Source organism: Mesoplodon mirus, assembly GCF_964341445.2.
Source record: "Mesoplodon mirus genome assembly, chromosome: 13".
NCBI classification, from domain to species: Eukaryota; Metazoa; Chordata; class Mammalia; order Artiodactyla; family Ziphiidae; genus Mesoplodon; species Mesoplodon mirus.
Genome location: NC_138989.1, coordinates 37,287,776 through 37,306,011, shown reverse-complemented (window position 1 = coordinate 37,306,011; position 18,236 = coordinate 37,287,776). Strand labels below are relative to the sequence as shown.

The window sequence follows — 18,236 nt, the reverse complement described above, 5'->3', positions numbered from 1 at the left end:
GCAAGGAAAAAGAAGGTATAAGGAATGGAAATGCATTTTGTTAAGGGAAAGAAAGTAGGGGACAAATTAATATGGATACAGAAAGTTGCAGAAGATTTGCAAGAGAAAATAAAGAATCCATAGAAAGGAATTCTATGGGACTTCCCTGGTGGCAAAGTGGTTAAGAACCCATCTGCCAATGCAGGGGACACAGGTTTGATCCCTGGTCCGGGAAGATCCCACATGCCGCGGAGCAACTAAGCCGTGTGCCACAACTACTGAGTCCACGCGCTGCAACTACTGAAGCCCACATGCTCTAGGGCCCATGTGCTTCAACTACTGAGCCTGTGTGCTGCAACTACTGAAGCCCACGCACCACAAGAGAAGCCACCACAATGAGAAGCCCGCACACCACAACGAAGAGTAGCTCCCACTCGCCGCAACCAGAGAAAGTCTGCATGCAGCAACGAAGACCCAACACAGCCTAAAATTAAAATTAAAAAAAAAAAAAAAAAGGAATCCTATGTGTGGTCAGGATTAAAATCAGAATGAATTTAATTGAGTCAATGAATTTTAAGATTAAAGGTAATATGGTACAAAACTTGAATATTTTCCTTTGTTAAGAGAACAAATTTTTTTGTGGGGAATACTGAGCTGCTAACTTTCTTTACCTTTTAAGTAATTTGTTCTAACTCTCTATATTTGCTTTTGAAATCTTTTATTGTCACTTTGTTAAGTGAATAAGTATTGTTTCATGGTGACCTATGATCTATTTGACCAAGTGTTTTGAAAGTTGGTATGCAACATTTCCATTCCCCAAATTGAGGCAAGAATACACCCTGTTTCAGCAAGAAGTAGGCAGAGCAGCTGTTGCCCCATTCCCTGAAAGATTTGGGGAAAGTTAAAACAGGAGTGGGGACTGAAACCAAATTCCCCTAAAACCAAGTTCCATTACCAAGTTTATGGTTAATATCTCTATCCAAAACTTTATCCCCTTTCTTGTTCCCCCTGACCTCGACGCGGTGCTAACTGAACACTAATCAACCAGAGCCAGATGACTAAAACTGCTGATGTAGATATCATCAGTAATATACAAACTCAGGTCATTTCTCCAGGGCAAGATGAGGTAACAGACCCCCGAGCCATGGACCACCTGGCTGGGAGAATCATAAACCAGAAACATCCTGACTCCCAAAACTATGACTGAAAAATGTCACAAGACCATGGTTAATCCCAGCCTCTTTGTTCTTCCCCTTTAAGAATATCCCTAACTCAAAGACCAAGCTGGAGTGGGCCTGAGGCTTGTCTCCCACTCCCCTGCATGGCACCCTGTAACAAATCCTTACTTTGCTACAAACTCCTGCTGTCAGAGTTTGGCTTTCTGCACTGCAGACACACAAGCCCTCTGCTCAGTTTCAGAGTCTGGGACATCTTAACACCAAGAAAATTAAGTACTACTCAAAACATGATGTGGATATATCAAAAGTGTACAGGAACCATCTTGAAGAGGCTCTTGCTGGCTAAATATAGGATGAATTTGAGCATCAAAATGAATGATACTAATAGATTATAACCTGTTGACTAAAAAGAAAATCCAAAAATCACTCTGCTATAAATAAATGAGGGAGAAGGGAAGATTTTCTTTCAGAATCCCAACTAATAAACATAGAAGGAATTACACAGTTAGAAAAGTATTACTTTGCAGCCATCATTTCAATAATCAATTCAGGCAAGACTCATTCATGGAGTCTAAAACTATTTTCCCACATATCACTTATTAATGAAAAAGAGAAAAATGCTAACTTTACAGTGGAGAAACCTGACAGATATCACCTTACCTAAGCAGAATTAACATTGCTAATAGTGGGACAGACTAACAAGGTGTACCTCCTGATGGGCTATACCAGGAACGACACAATACCCCTGATATATCAGTAGTATTCCTGCCCTAATTCATAATCTCAATCTAATCACGAGGAAGCACAGACAAATCCTCAGTGAGGTACCCTGTACAAAACAAGCACTCTGACTTTTCAAAAATATCAACATCATGAAAGATAAAGGCTGAAGAACTATTCAGATTAAAGGAGACTAAAGAGACATAACTAAATACAGTGGGTTACATTCTGGATTTCTGTTATAAAGGACACTATTAGGACAACTAGAAAAATTTTGATTATGGACTGCGACATTAACTCCTTAGGGCTGCTGTTTAAAAATAAGTAAATATGGGCTTCCCTGGTGGTGCAGTGGTTAAGAATCCACCTGCCAATGCAGGGGACACGGGTTCGAGCCCTGGTCCAGGAAGATCCCACATGCCGCAGAGCAACTAAGCCCGTGCGCCACAACTACTGAGCCCATGTGCCACAACTACTGAAGCCTGCACACCTAGAGCCCATGCTCTGCAACAAGAGAAGCCACCGCAATGAGAAGCCGTCGCACTGCAACAAAGAGTAGCCCCCGCTCGCCGCAACTAGAGAAAGCCCGCACGCAGCAACGAAGACCCAACACAGCCAAAATAAATAAATAAATAAATAATAAATAAATAAATAAATAAAAATTTTTTTAAAGGCTTAAAACAACAGAAATGTATTCTCTCACAGTAATGGAGGCTAGAAGTCCAAAATCAAGGTGCCAGCAGGACCACGCTCCCTCTGAAACTCTGGATAGAATCTTTCTTGCCTCCTGCTAACTTCTGGCTGTGGCTGGCAATCCTTGGGACTCCTTGGCTTGCAGCTGCGTCACTCCAATCTCTGCCTCTGTCACATGGCATTTTCCTCTTCTTATCAGTACACCAGTCATACTGGATTAGGGCCCACCCTAATTCAGTATGACTTCATTTTAACTTGATTACATCTGCAAAGGCCCTATTTCCAAATAAGGTCACATTCACAGATATTGGGGATTAGAACTTTTGGGGGAACACAATTCAACCTACAACAATTGTCTATTAGATAACTGTTTTATAGTGATGTTAAAATTCCTGAATTCGATTGACTGTACTGTCGGTGTATAAGAAAATGTCCCCGATTTAGAAAATGTACACTGAAGTAATTAAGGGTGATGAGAATGATGTCTGCAACTAACTTTCAAGGTGGGGATGTGGGGAGGATACCCACACACATATACCAGAAGGAACTGACAAAATCAAATGTGGCAAAATGTTAGCAACTCTTCTGTAACTTTGAAATTATTTCCAAATAACAAGTTTTTCTAAAACCACACATGAAATAATACCTATGAATAAGCTTAACAACAAATGTTCAAAGTCTATATTAAAAAAATAAAACTGTGGGATATAAAGAACCTTAATAAATGAAACAAACCCTTTATTTTTAGATAGTAAGATCCATTATTATAAAGGTGTCCATTCTTCCCTAAATAAATCTAAATAATTAACATTATCTAGATCAAAAGCACAATGTTCATATGGAAAAGTAAATGCATAAGAATAGCTGAGAAATTTTTTAAAAAAGAAAAATGAGGAAATTTGTCCCACTAGTAATCACAACCTCATGGTTAAGAGTATAGGCTCTGGAGTCAGAGTTGGTGACAGTCCTAGCTTGTAACCTGAATAAATATAACTTCTCAAAACCTATTTCTTCACCTGTAAAAATAAAGATATTGAGAATACTTAACTCAATTGCTTGCTTTGGCAGCACATAAACTAAAATTTGAACGATACAGAGAAGATTAGCATGCCCCCTGTGCAAGGACAGGCACATTTGTGAAGTGTTCCATATTTAAAGACAGAAAATCCTTTCATTAAATAAGATGGCTACCGGTCAGAACATTTAAGCCAGATTTTCAAAAGAAAAAAGAATACCTAACTCTGGGTTTTGTGAGAAATGAATCAGGTAAAATATGTTAAAGTATTTACCACTGTGACTGGTACACAGGTAATACTCAATACGCATTAGCTGCTGCTCCTGCTGTTGTTATCGGGGTCATGATCAACCTCATCATCAAGCTATGTGGTACTGGCATAGGAATAAATAAGTAAATATCGGGAAAACAAAGAGTGCCCCCAAACAAGCCTGAAAGTAAAAGAATTTGTAAACGCTAAATGTGGCATTTTGAATCTGTGGTAAGAGATTTAGATTTAATAAACAGCATTGGTGAGTTCTATCATCTGAGGAAAGAAAAAAGGAATTGGATCCTTATCTCACAACATATATAAGTTTCAGAGTAAACAGCTAAATTATTTGTAACATAAAACAAAACAAAAACCTATAAATAGAATTTTAAAAATTATTGTCAGCTGTGGAAAGTATTCTTAGAACACAAAATTCAGAAGTTACAAAAGGAAAATTATTTGTAATACTTTAAGATAAAAGAAAAACATTAAACAAAATAAAGACAAGCAGAGATATGAAGTGTTTGTGACATAAAGGATTAATATCCATTGTACAAGAAGAATCTGTAAAAATCTATAAGAAAAAGACAACCCAAGAGCAAGATTGGCAATGGTTATGAGCAAGCACAGAAAAATGTACAGTGGACTTCAACTGAAAAAGCAAATAAAAAGAACTTTGAGGTATCTTTGTTCATATATATAACTAACAAAAATAAAACAATGTTCACAGATATTATGGGATAAACACAAATGCTTATCCCATACTCCAGTTTAATTTTCCTTAAAAAAAAATCAAGAAATACATAAAAAGAGCTTTAAACCTGTTAATATCCCTGACTCTGAATATCAAAAAGATAAAGCAAAGTCTATAGTGCCATTAGAAGACTTAATTACAGAAAAGGGAAAATAAAAGAGCAAAAAAAAAAAAAAATTGGAAAAGGAATCACTGACCCTTGCTGTTAGAAGGAAACTAAGCTTTATCAGGTCCGACCACTCACCAACACAGGAAAGTACCACTGACAGATGATCTAGAGCCAGTATTTACTCAGACTACAAAGAGGTGGTTCACAATTCAAGAAAGCACTGCTGGACAACTAACTGTTAAAAATTACTTCTCTGTAACATTCCAATTGTTTATAAATGGTAACTGTTTAATAAACTGTTACAGAATTTTGTCCAGATTCAAAGGCAACTTTCAGTGTCTGCATTTATTAAAATTCACCTTTTAAGGCATCATTTAATCATTTTTCTTTCTTTTTGAGATGTCTGTCTCTATGATTTCTTTTTTTTTTTAATTTTGTTTTTATTTTTGGCTGCGTTGGATCTTCATTGCTGCACGCGGGCTTTCTCTGGTTGTGGCAAGCAGGGACTACTCTTCGTTGCTGTGCACGTGCTTCTCACTGCGGTGGCTTCTCTTTGTTGCAGAGCACGGGCTCTAGGCGTGCGGGCTTCAGTAGTTGCAGCACGTGGGGTCAACAGTTGTGGCTCGCAGGCTCTAGAGCACAGCTCAGTAGTTGTGGCGCACAGGCTTAGCTGCTCCGTGGCATGTGGGATCTTCCCAGACCAGGGATCAAACCCCTTGTCCCCTGCACTGGCAGGCAGATTCTTAACCACTGTGTCACTAGGGAAGTCCACCATGATTTCTTTCTATTACCGGTGGGGTCCTGGGAATATCAGAAATGTCTTTCAGAACCTCCAGATGGAATTCTTCTGGACCTAGAAGCCTGAAATCAGTCAAAGCTAGATGCCCTCTTACTATCTACTATCTAGTTTCTTATACTTTTTTCTAGCTTTTCCATTCAAGAGCATCCTCTTGTTACAGAAGTTAGGAGATTAAAAAGAAGACATGCTAGCTGTTTCTTATGATCTATCATTTCGATTTTCTGAAGTTGTGGATCTGTGGCTTCTTTCTTCCTTCTGGCTGTGATTATCTCGAAGAATCGTCTACGTTGTCATTAGTTTTTCCTTCTTGTAAGCATCAATCATCCTAAAAATCCTATTCATCCTCTGACAACCTAAGAGGCTCCTGACTCTCTCTTCTACTTGACCTTTATTACGAGTTCCTCCTTCTGACTTAAGTTCTATTCATTAAAAAAAAAAATCAAAAACAAATACTAAGCCCCAGTAGGAGTGGCTTAAGGGGGTGGGGGGAAGGGGAAGTGTGAGGTGAGACTGGGGAAAAGGAGGTTTAGCTCCATCATAATTTCCACCTGCCACTATTCCCCACCAAATTCTTTGATATGGCTATACTGTCTTTTCTCAATCACTAAAAGTGCTATCTAAATGTATTTAGATAAAAGCCCCATTCTACTCTGACCCCCTTCCCTACCAGGGTGCTTCTCAAACTTTTCATATAAAAAAGCCTGGGTAGGGGCTTCCCTGGTGGCGCAGTGGTTGAGAGTCTGCCTGCCGATGCAGGGAACGCGGGTTCGTGCCCCGGTCCAGGAAAATCCAACATGCCGTGGAGTGGCTGGGCCCGTGAGCCATGGCTGCTGAGCCTGCGCGTCCGGAGCCTGTGCTCCGCAACGGGAGAGGCCCCAACAGTGAGAGGCCCGCGTACCGGAAAAAAAAAAAAAAAAAAAAAAGCCTGGGGAATTCATTCCTTTAGGTGGTATATTGCCCATGAGAATCTTAAACCATCACTGTTAGTTTGCTTCTGTACTAATAATATTGTTGCCCGAATTAAGAAAATACCACCTGTGCCCACACCTTTCAAATAAATATTCTAATCATGTTTATACAACTAAATAGTGTATTTCCATATATCTAACTCATTCAACTACTAGGTTACTTGCTGTTCTCTTCTGTGGCAGAGACAGTTACGTTTCCACTAAAAATGCCTTCTCCCCTTCTATGGTGTAAAGCTGTCACTGGAAGGCAGCTGCCCTGCCAAGGACTATTTGTCTCAGTTCTACCTACAACCAGATACAAGCATATGACTCAATCAGTGTAAGGGGAAGTGATGTGTGCTACAGTTTTTAAGAAGCATGGCTGCTAGAGATATAGTTAGAGACTACGATATAAAGAAAAGAAACCCACTTATTCTTACTTCTCCTTAACATTTACGAGTCACTGCTAAATCAAATCTCAGTTTCTTCATCAGACTCAAGTAGAGTGTTTATCTGAATTCATCCTGAGCATTAATGCCATTGTTTAGCACTGGGCCTGCCATTCCAAGGAGTCTTGAGGTTACTTACTGCATGAGTTTTCAGTGAGAAGCTGGCTGCTGACACTCCTTTCTCCTAAGCCCATGATAAGCAAATATAGCCAGCGAACTGCTGTACTTGCCCATATTTAAAAACTATTTAATATGTGCCTACTATGTGCTGTTGTTCTAGATACTTGCGATAACTTCCTACCCTCGTGGAGCTTACCTAGTGGAAGCCATTCTAAGCTCATAGAGTTGGCACAACAGGGTATTTTATATATTTATTTTTTGGCTGCGTTGCATGGCATGCGGGATTCTAGTTCCCCCAACCAGGGATGGAACCCGTGCTCCCTGCAGTGGGAGTGTGGACTCTTCACCACTGGACCACTGGGGAGTCCCTGGCACAACAGTGTAAAGCCTATCTGCTAATCCTTATGTAGACTCAATAAACACAGGCAGTGATGGAACTGTTGGCAGTGATGTGTGGAGTTGTACTGCGGATATTCTATGTGGGATAATAATGCAACAAAATCAAGCTGTATTCCCATAGAAAACAATGCTCCAGCTTATAAGAGAGGACAAAGGGTACATTCTTAGATACAACGGAAGAAATAAAAGGAAGCCAAAGAAGAAAAGGCTTCTAAGGTGGTGAAGGAAATCACTGTCAATGCAACTTGACACAGGGGCAAAAGAGTAGCAAACAAAATTTCCATTTAGAGCTTTAGATGAGGCTCTTCATGCAGAGTGAGGAATTCATGGAACAATAAGATTTAAAGGAACAAGCCAGGGCTTCCCTGGTGGCGCAGTGCTTAAGAATCCACCTGCCAATGCGGGGGATGTGGGTTTGAGCCCTGGTCCGGGAAGATCCTACAGGCTGCGGAGCAACTAGGCCCATGTGCCACAACTACTGAGCCTGCACACCACAACCACTGAAGCCCATGCGCCTAGAGCCCGTGCTCTGCAACAAGAGAAGCCACCACAATGAGAAGCCTGCGCACCGCAACGAAGAGGAGTCCCCGCTGGCCGCAACCAGAGAAAAGCCCGTGTGCAACAACGAAGACCCAACGCAGCCAAAAAATAAAATAATAAAAATTTTAAATAAATAAATAAAAGAACAAGCCAATGTGGAAGAAGTCTACTGGATTTCCTTAAGAAGGAAGTGCAGCTTTGAATGTTGGGGAGTCTGTACCAAGGTGCGGGAAACCACCATCCTACTGACAGAGCAAATCAGAAAGTGTGCTCTCTTTCTGCAGCATGTGCCTGAAACATGGTAGAGGACAATTTAGACAATACAGAGCTTCCGTCTATTTCTACTAACTCATCTAGGAATAAATCATATACTTAGTAGAAAAGAAGGCAATATTGCACAGAAGGAAAACTGATTTGACCATAAACTATACATATGTATATAAATATATATGGGGGAGGCTGACTATATACATACAGACTATATATATACTTTACAAACCCAAACTTACAAAAGAACCACATTTACTCCAGTTGAGTTAGAGTAATAACCCACTTCTGCATGCTCCTTTGTTCCTTTGATGAATTTTTTCTTTTTGGCTATGCCACACAGCTTGTGGGAGGCTTGTGGGATCTTGGTTCCCCGACCAGGGATTGAACCCGGGCCCTTCGCAGTGAAAGCGTAGAGTCCTAACCACTGGACCGCCAGGGAATTCCCTGATGAATTAAATTTAGATAGGAAAAAAACTTGATTGGAAAAACATGCGAACACTGTCTCTGTAATGTGGGCTATAGCTACAGTTTAGTTATTGTAATAACCCAATTTTTTAGCTCATATAATAGTTGACCTCAACACCCATTATGAAATATGCACCACAAAGCTAATTCCATTAAAAAGAAAAGTGTAAGTGTTGAAAATTCTCAGCCAGATACAAATGTACAATTTAAGGAAGAAGGAAAAAGATAAAAAATCGCCCTTCCCATCATTTCTCCTTATCCCTAAGGAAGGTGTCTTATAGGAAACAGTCTTGCTGTCAGTTATTCAGTCACATCAACAAGTCATGTAACCTTATCAAATTACATATACTTACTGATCCTCAGGTTCTTTGTGTGTAATAAAAGCCTATCTTATGCATGATTCCTCTGTGGTTTTGGAATGCCATTTCAAAGATTTAAGTTAAACGTGAAAATGTATATGAATGTATAGCAAAGCATCTGACATAAAACAGGCTTTCTTGGGACTTCCCTGGTGGTCCAGTGGTAAAGAATCCGCCTTCCAATGCAGGGGATGGGGGTTCGATCTCTGGTCGGGGAACTAAGATCCTACACGCTGCAGGGCAACTAAGTCCCCACACCACAACTACTGAGCTCGCGCGCCTCAACGAGAGAGCCCGTGTGCCACAAACCACAGAGCCCACGTGCTCTGAAGCCCACACGCCACAACTAGAGAGAAGCCCGCGTGCCAAAACGAAGAGCCTGCGCTGCAATGAAAGATCCCGCATGCCGCAACTAAGACCTGATGCAGCCAAAAAAATTTTTAAAAGAAAATAAATAAAATCTAAAAATAAAAAATAAAACAGGTTTTCTTCCGTCTTTACTCAATACCTAACAGAAGGAGTGAATGGGTGGGAAAAAGAAAAAAGGACACAAAAAAGAAAATTATAAACTTCATACTACATCCACTTCTCATTTTTCCTCTTCTACTCTCCTCATTTTTGTTTCTCATTCCCCATCTTTTGACCTGTTTCCATTTCTCACACTGGGTCAGGGTAGGAAGCAAGTTTCACAGTGCCTAGCAAGCAGGTGGGAGGAACTAGGGAAGCTTCTGTCCTTAAATTAAGCTCAGAGTCCTAGCATCCTAATATGGAGCTCATAACAGTGATTTTTAAATAGTGAAAAGCAGGGAAGGTGGGGAGGGAGGACGACTGGCAAGGCTACACGTTATCCACTGTATAATCAGAGCATTTAGTAGGCCAAGTATTTCATTTGCTCAAAGAGCTCAGCAAATTAAAAACACACACACAAAACTTAAAATCAATCAGAACATATTTACCACAGAAACACTGTTATATCTTTATGTTAGGTTTTTACAGGTAAACTCTAATGGGCTGCTCAGAAATCTAACCAAAAAGGCTAACCTTACAAAAAGAACTTTTTCTGGGAAAAATATACTGATTTTCCACCTTATAGTTTTAGTTTCTTTTCTTTTCCTTCCTTCTCTTTCTTTCGACAAAATCTATTATGCAAACCTTAAAAAGCTAACCATTTTCAAATGCCCATGCTTATTTTGTTCTAAACGTTAACTACATGTATTGAAGAAAAATATCCTAAACAATTAGTCTGCACTTTTGTCAATTAAAAAATATGTTTTAATTAATGTCAGTGGCTCTTTTCCCGATACAATGCAGCAAAGCTGTCATCCAGTCATGACTACCTGTTAACTGACATCACAACTATGTGCTTCAAATGAATCATTCAGTCCTTTTCTAACTTTACTGCAAAATAAATCTGAAATGTTTTTTTAAAAGCCTTGCTTTCAAATGTGTTTTCTTATAGTAAAACTTCTGTATAGGTATTGTGGAGCCTGTGTGTGTGAGTCACAAGTATCTGTAATGAACTAACATCTAGAAAAACATCAAGTCTTCCTGCCTAGAGAACTGAATTGGTTTACCTGAGGCTAAATCTATGTAGTACAAAGGGATTTACTAAAGCTTCAGATGTATCACACCCTAACACCATCAAAAATCAGAGAAGTATTCTAATGGATTATCACACTAAAAAGATCAATCCAAAAAATTTATAACAGCCTCATAATTATAGCCAGTTCCACCCAACTGTGAATTCCTAGAAGGCAGCAGTCATGCTGCAATCATTTTTATAACATCAAAACTGGCATACTATTTGTTGCACCACAGGTTTAATAAATGTCCACTTAATGAATGGAATACACTTTATTTGCCTGAGAAAGTCCAGGGTCAAGTCTGTGGGTCAGTTTTTTACACTAACTTTTACTTACCTGATATCTAATTGTATTTCAAATTCTAGACTCTAAAACATTTCCTTAAAATTTTATCAATATAAAAACTTTAACTGCAGTAGAGCCACATATTTAAATAAGGCTGAAAGAATATTAGAAAACATCTGGCCCAACTGTACCCCCGTTTCAAATGGTGAAACTGAGGCCTATGAAGTTCAGTGAATTGACCAAGGCCACATAGCTCTTCACTGTCACAAGTGGAATTAAAATCCAGATGGTCTTCTGCCTTTTAGTCTTGTCCTTATTACACCATGTTACCTTCTCTGCTCCTTTTCAAATGCCTGACTGCTATTAATTAAAAAGTATCCATAATGTGAAAATACTAATTACATCAGAACAAATGTAAGAAATCAATAAACTTGGGACTTCCCTGGTGGCACAGCGGTTGAGAATCCACCCGCCAATGCAGGGGACACAGGTTCAATCCCTGGTCCGGGAAGATCCCACATGCCACGGAGCAACTAAGCCCGTGTGCAGTAACTACTGAGACTGCGCTCTAGAGCCCACGAGCCACAACTCCTGTGCCCTCGCGCTGCAACTACTGAAGCCCGTGTGCCTGGAGCCCGTGCTCCGCAACGAGAAGCCCGTGCACCACAACGAAGAGTAGCCCCCACTCTCCACAACTGGAGAAAGGCTGTACAGCAATGAAGACCCAACACAGACCAAAAATAAAAATAAAAATCAATAAACTTGCCATGAAACAGTTTTAAATATTAACTTATGAAGCAAAAGCCACCAATTTTCTCCACCCCACCCCAATTCCTACTTAACGCTAAGAAACTAAAAGTTACATTAAAAAATTAGAGAAGTGACTAGCCTCTGTAATCAGTTTAAGAAAACCTAAGGTCTACATATATTGTTAGGAACAGAAGCTGAAACCAGACAATCTTTAGGTTTCAGTGGTCAGTCTTTTCCTCCCAGTACTTCCTGCCTCCACCCCCACCAATAATTCAGCAGACATACCCTATGACCTATGCATTCTTTCACAGATTACATCAAGAAAACAAGGATTTCTTTTTCTTTTTGTCTTGGAATATATGAATACTATCACAATTATAATACTGTCACTAATACCATGATAGGATACCACCCCCCCAAAATTTTTTTTTATTTTTGGCTGCACTGCGTGGCACCAGGATCCCCGTTCTTCAACTAGAGATCGAACCTGCACCCCCTGCAATGGAAGCGTGGAGTCTTAACCATTAGACCACCAGGGAAGTCCCCCAGATGTACTTTTTTTTACAATCTAGGATCTTGGGCTTTCAACATTCACTAAAATAGTAAAAAAACACTTATTTAAAATAAACCTTACTAGCAACTAGTATAACTTCAACTACAAAGAGTTTCCAGTTTATGTTAGAAATATCAAAATGACCTTTAAGTTCACAGTTAAAGTTTAAAAACAGTTTTATAAAATCATTTTCTAGACCAAAACTTTTGAGGGTTAAAGATCTAAAGAACTTGTTTTAACATCAGCTTCTGAAAAAGTACTAAGCTACTTTTGTAAAATTTTACTACAGTTATACCTTAAAAACATGTTGTGTGTGGGGAAAGTCTGTATACATAAACTCATATAAATATACACAGAACCACATCCCTGAATACAACTCAAAAGGATTTATTCTATTAGGGACTGTTCTCGAAGATTCATATAAAACAGTTCCTTGAGACAGTGAGTACTAGGTCAAGTATATCACAGTCATGGAAAGAAATAATTAGAATGCAAGGAGCAATGTGCTTTGATACCAGCGTTCTGTGGGAGCACAGAGGAGGGGGTCAACACACCAATGTCTTGTTAAGTATGTGCCACGATAACAATGTGTACTTGTTAATGTTCAAGTGGATACAGTCTTCCGTACTTCTTCCTTCCTTCTGGTTACACCAGTTTGCGAGCTACTTCTCCCAATACTCTCTATTCCCCATCCCAAATTAGCCAAATCCTGAACCACTAAATTCCAAAGCCAGAACTAGCAATAGGAATTGTCTAGATTTTCCAACGGTAGTGGTAAACGAGAGGACAAGATGCTGCTGCTTGGCACACTGAGCAACATTTCAGAAGCAGCAAAATTTGCCTGTGGCCTCTTCCAGTCTGGGACTTGCCATATAGAGCTGATGCTGTATCTGCGTTTGTTGATGTCCATCTTCTCACACCCCAGGAATAAAGAACAACAGGAAAAATAATCTAGGGTTCCTACTTGCAAAACCCCAGCAGTCACAGGGGATATGCCATGTGCAGCTAGTTCTAGAAATAATCCCTTTTGAAGGTCTTCCACTTCCTGGAAGAAAAGCAGGGAGTCCAAAGAACCTGCATATCAGCTCTGCCACCCGCCAAGCAACAGTAACAGCAGCAGCACTTCGAAGAGACACGGGTTAAAACAGCACAGAGTATATGGTATACGCTTCAGGGAACCTGAAATCACATATATACTCAAATTAGGGAAACTGAAGGGCACTGCTGTCCCGGGTTGGGGGGCGGTGTGGGGGAGCAGAGGCATAGCTCAGCCCATCAGTAACCTCATTGTACATTATCCTGTACTCTGAAATTACAGGATTCCCTTTCTTTCCTGGAGTGAGCTTCGAGATCTTAAAGAATAACACCAGGTAAACCTAACCCAGACCAGGATGTGTTGCTATCAAGTCTGCTAGTTCCAAGACAACAGTGGCGCTGCTGCAGCCAACGATTCCTTGGCACACAGACACGTTAAAATGATCCTGGCAGCGGCACTGGCTCTTCTCTTTCACCCTCTGTTGTTACTCTAGCTCCTTTTGCTAAATCTGCCTCTGAGTTTAGACAGGAGCTGGATGGTTCATAATCACCCAGCAGCTGTAGCTGAGCAATAGGCAGCCTAATTGTGGCGCCGGAGCAGCTGAGAGGAAGAAAAGAGAGACTACATACCCTACCATAGCCACACAAACCGCCGCACACACTACCAATCAGATACCAAGGTACTTCAACAGGAACAGATGATTTCCTTTAAAGAAAAGCAGTTGTACCTCGCTAGAGGAACTTGTATTTGTATTACAGACCTGTTTAAACGTGAACTGAAGGTGACCTAAGCCATGTAGGGTTCCGAACAATGGAAGATCCTAACTAAAACTTCCTGTAAATATTCACACAACAAAGCCAGCACCACAAACGTCACCTTTGTAACATAACTGAAAGCTCCTGTGATATAAGGACTTGGTACAGCCATGATCTTCTCTTCAGCTCTACATTACCACAATGCAAAGCAACCACACCAACAACTAACACAGCAAGCCATTACACAAAGCAAGTAAAGTAGCATAAAGCAGCGATTCACAGCATTTGGGAAACTCTAACACCATAATGTCATTTGAAACAAAACACCATTTCTTTAGGTGCTATACGGCACATCTTCATAAAGTCTGAGTAAATGAAAACTTATTTTATGCTGAGAATTTTAAGACATCCTCAAGAATATCAAATCGCAGAATGAAATTACCAATCTAAAGAATTATTGTTCCAGAAAACTGAAAATGGATGAAAGACTTATTACCTTGATGCCATAGTTAAATTTTGAGTCTTAACTGTCATGTTACCATAATCTTCTGAAAAATATATTTATATATTTACATTTTATATATATATATTATACATATATTTATATATTTATATTTGATGACAGAACAGTGTTCCCTAGTTTAATAAACATATTTTGATTACCTACTATTTGTCATGTACAACATACAAAACTGAAGAGGATTTAAAGTTAGTTAAACCTGGTGTCTTTCCTCAAAATATTAACATAATTAACATGTTATTTACCTGTGAAAGTAGTTACATACACCAGCTGGTATTTCCCAGTTATGGTTTAATAGGTCTAATCCTGTTTGCAAAGGGCAGCCCAGCAGTATTCTAAAGTCAGTCACCAAATACTAAGTCCTTTAGCGAAACACCTTATACACTGTAAAGTACATTACACACAGGCTTCTTTAAAAAGGAAATTTAAAAAGTTTCACATAAACTAAAACACAGACACAGAAAAGCAATCATGGCTTAATGAACTATACGACCATCAGGTTAAAGAACTTTGCCACCACTTCAGGAGCCAGGTCCCAATCAAAGCCTCCTCCCTCCTCTTTTATCTTTACTTTTACAGAAATCACTTCCTTGCAGGTTTTTAAAAAATACATAGTTTTACCCCCCCGAGCTTGCATTCCTAGATACCAGACCTTAATACTGCTCTCTAAAAATTTTTGACGTTAGGCTTCTTTTTTTAATATAATGCTAATAGAAACTAATAATAAATAACATCTACGCTAAACAGACTCACTAGATTAAGAGCTAAACATATTTATAAAGAAAAATTACATTAATGAATTATTTACTGCCTAAAAGGATGCAAATTTGAACTCTACATAAACAACTCTTAAAGCATGTGTTGGTAATATTTCATTTACACTGGGTCCTTGCTATCTTTTAGAATATTTATTCTTTTAACATTACATACCATGAAGGAGATATATTTGCATAGACGTTGATTTTTCAGCTTGAGAATTCACTGATTAAAAAAAAAAAAACTTGAACCATGTATTAATATTATACTTCAGCCATAAGACAAATTCCACCTATCCCAGAAGATAGGTCAAAGCTGTAATTTCACTTTCGGTTGAACAGAAAGGAGTCAATTTTGTGGTTTATGAAGTCAGCAAAAACGTACTGCAAAATTAAAGCTATTATAACATTATGGTGGCTACGGCAGAGTACATATTTTAAGAGCCCTTTTATACTTTATCCTGGAAACATGAATGTGAACTGCCTTGTACTTAGATTCAGATCAAAGTCATTTGTTTTTTTTCAAATTTAGGACCCAATGAATTGTCAACCAGCATTCAAAATCTCCACTGAGGTTTAGCTAATGTCCAAAAATTAAAATACAATTACACTTCCTTTTCTTAAAGGGTCAACTATGGCAGGGGTCTAATATATTAGTAAAAACAGAACAAAACATAAATAATGAAATATAACTTTCTTACAGAACAGATGAAAATCTTGTATGTGACACATACAAGATCCTTGGCTTCTAATACAAGACACTCATTCATTACCTGTCCATTCAAAATGTTTCCTGTCCACTGTGTGCCAACCATTGTGCTAGTTCATACATTAGATTTACCACATACTTTGCCTTAAATGCCTATAGTCACATGTACCTATTTAGTAATATTTTCCTTAGCGTGTAATTTAACCACAGATAATTTAACAGGATGGTTTAAACACACTTAGAATTATCAAGTTAACTTTGCCACTGCAATCCTGCAGTTGCAATGCACGAGTATACCACCATCATACACATGTATATGTGAGATCATTTATGTGAACACACATTCCGGTGGGAACATATATACACATAATAAATGGCTTGAACATAAAGTTTGATTCCAGTGGAGACTCAGCTTTTCATTTCTCTAACAATTTATAAATCGTCAGACCGTGTGTTATGCCGTGCCTGTATTAATTAATGAAGCAGAAAATAATTCTACCAAATCCAAACCATGTTGGGTCCCACACACTACAGAACAAAAATTAAAGCAGTCCCTACCCTACATCGGATTTGATTTTCTAAGAGCTTCTTAAAACAACGTTGCCCCATGCCCAATAAAGCAAAAGCTGGAAGCAATTATCAAGAAGAAAAACACACATTAAAACAAAATTTTCTGTAACACATGTGGACAGAGAACCGAACCAAATGGGAGGCGGAGCGTCATAACACTAAAAGTGCACGCTTAACAGCATATTTCCCAACCCCCAACCCAAAACAAAGGAAAACTTTAACATGTTGCGGTTTTCAATCAAACCTAGCGCAGCGAGAGGCTCACCCGCTCGCCCCCCCTCCCCCGCCCGCTCTCCCGGCACAGTTGCCACCCCGCGTCCGCCGACAGGCAGACCCCCGACCCCGGGGACGGGAAGGGGCCGCTGCTCCCGCCCCTTACTTCGGCCAAAAGAAACCTCGCCGGCCCCTCGCCGGGCGGCCAGCAAGACCTCAGAGACGCGGGTGCGGGTGTCCCAGCGCTCCCAGGACCTTGGGTCGGACTTGGGCGGGACCGGGAAGGAATGGACTGGGCGGAGACCGAGGCAGAGGGCGAGCAGGTAGCGCCGGGAAGGACACACGCCCGTCGGGCGAGCCGGGCCGGGGGAGGGGAGAAGTTTCTCCCCAACTTCCCGACTCGGAGCCGGCGGGGAGCGGCGGCGCCTCCGGGCGCGGGCAGGCGCCGGGCCTAGCGCTGCGGGGCCGGGGTCGGCCGCCTCCTGCTCCGCCCGCGGGGCCCCGAAGCGTCCTTACCTGCGCTCCAGCGGCGCTCGCATGAGTCGCCGCAGCGGCGGGGAAGGGTGGCGGGGAGGGGGCGGCGGGCGGAGGGGAGGCCCGTGGGGCCCTCTCCGTCCTCCACCTCCTCGTCCCGGGCGACGAGCGGCAGCGACGACGGCACAGCCGGCCAGGGACTAGCTACTTCAGGAGGGAATTCCCGGGCTCCCCAACCCCGCGGCCTCACGCTCCACCTCCTCCCCACGCGGTGCCCGCCCTCACTCCCGGCCCCGCCCCCCCGCGTAGGGGCGGGGGCGGACTACCTGCGCGCGCGGCCGCCCGCTCACCGGAACTCGCGCCGCGCCCGACCGGGCTCCCGCGACCTCGCCTTCCGACGCCGGCGCGCGCCCCCTCGGGTTGCGGGCCGCCCTCCAGCTGTCCTGGTCGGCGGCGAGACCGAGTCACTAATCCCGACCCAACATGGCGGCGGGGTCCGGGGCGGATTCCCGAGGCGGCGCAGGCTGAGGGGGCGTGAGGAGGAGGCGCTTCTCCACACGGAAAGCAGGCCCACAGCGCCCCCTCCCCACGCGCGGAACCTGCGGCTCGGCTGCCGCGGAAGATAGGGTGGGGTGCCTCGGCCTTTCTCCTTTCCCCTCGCCCCGCTCTCTGTAGTGCCGAGGGCTTTGTTTTCGTGGGGGAGTATAGGAGCTTGGGGGGTTGGCTGTTTGCTCTTCAGTACTATGCTTCCGCACCCTTTGTCGTGGATAGTAGAATCTCAGCCCAGCCAGGGGGGTGTTACTAACACCCTCATCACCAGCCTGATCGCCGTCCAGAAACACTCGCGTCTGGCCTCCTTCCGATCCAGGGATCCTGTCCCAGCCCCAGGAGCTTCCTGTTGACTGTAGGTCGAACCAGCCTTGCCGGGAGAGGGAACCGAAGCCGAGTTTTGTTGGCGACTCTCCCAGTTAATGGTGGCTTTGGCTT

The 18,236-nt window shown here is 41.6% G+C and overlaps 1 protein-coding gene across 2 annotated transcripts in view; it reads right to left on the bottom strand.

Moving 5' to 3' along the window:
- YES1 (YES proto-oncogene 1, Src family tyrosine kinase) overlaps nt 1–17,954 on the bottom strand; it is an 80,554-nt gene extending 62,600 nt beyond the window's left edge. The window contains exon 1 of one of the 2 annotated variants that reach the window (XM_082640855.1): nt 17,600–17,954. The gene's annotated coding sequence lies outside the window, so the exon portion shown is untranslated. Of the gene's footprint in view, nt 1–17,291; nt 17,508–17,599 lie in introns of those variants that run through there. The other variant, XM_082640856.1, reaches the window with a different exon arrangement.
- Nucleotides 17,955–18,236: the final 282 nt, after the last annotated feature.